Source organism: Odontomachus brunneus, unplaced genomic scaffold (assembly GCF_010583005.1).
Source record: "Odontomachus brunneus isolate Ranch 3 - 2012 unplaced genomic scaffold, Obru_v1 Obru_scaffold_111, whole genome shotgun sequence".
NCBI classification, from domain to species: Eukaryota; Metazoa; Arthropoda; class Insecta; order Hymenoptera; family Formicidae; genus Odontomachus; species Odontomachus brunneus.
Genome location: NW_022639561.1, coordinates 819,869 through 820,441, shown reverse-complemented (window position 1 = coordinate 820,441; position 573 = coordinate 819,869). Strand labels below are relative to the sequence as shown.

General features: G+C 51.5%; 1 protein-coding gene across 4 annotated transcripts in view; it reads right to left on the bottom strand.

Annotated features, from left to right (window-relative positions):
* The window catches only part of LOC116849315 (synaptotagmin-10-like), a 526,459-nt gene that overhangs the window by 127,980 nt on the left and 397,906 nt on the right, over positions 1-573 (bottom strand). The gene's annotated exons all lie outside the window — the stretch shown is intronic.

Below are 573 nucleotides of genomic sequence, written 5' to 3'. Positions count from 1 at the left end.
GAGCGAGAAACTACAAGACCGAGAAGAAACAACTACTCCGTAAATACATTAGACGACAAGTTTACAAAAAAGGAGAGAAGAAAAAAATTGGAGAGAGCTCAAAAAGTCATTGAGAGCCCTCCGAGATAGCACACTGGGACCACAAGGCTAACGGAGACGGCAGAGGACAGCGGTAATCGGTGAAAGACGAGCAGCAGCGTAATCGAGGCGACCGTCGGAGCTACGGCCTGCGATACTACGTTGTCAGCGACACCGGAGCCTACGGCGAATGCACCAGAGGCGACCGCGACCTGCTCAACGCCACAGCAGAATCGAGGACGATCGTCGGAGTTACGATTTCCAAATCGACTGTTGTCAGCGACACCGGAGCCTACGGTACGTCAGCATATCGAGCTAACTCGCCCCAAGCATCATTACGTCGGAGTAACGTACAGGGAGCAGAGGCAGCCCCAGCTGATTCAACCTTGACGCTAAGCAACGACCTACAGCGGATCGTGCACCAGAAACACCGTCAACACAGTGAAAGAAAAAGTATACAACATGCGAATCACGGCGATAATGTAAGTCCAAAAA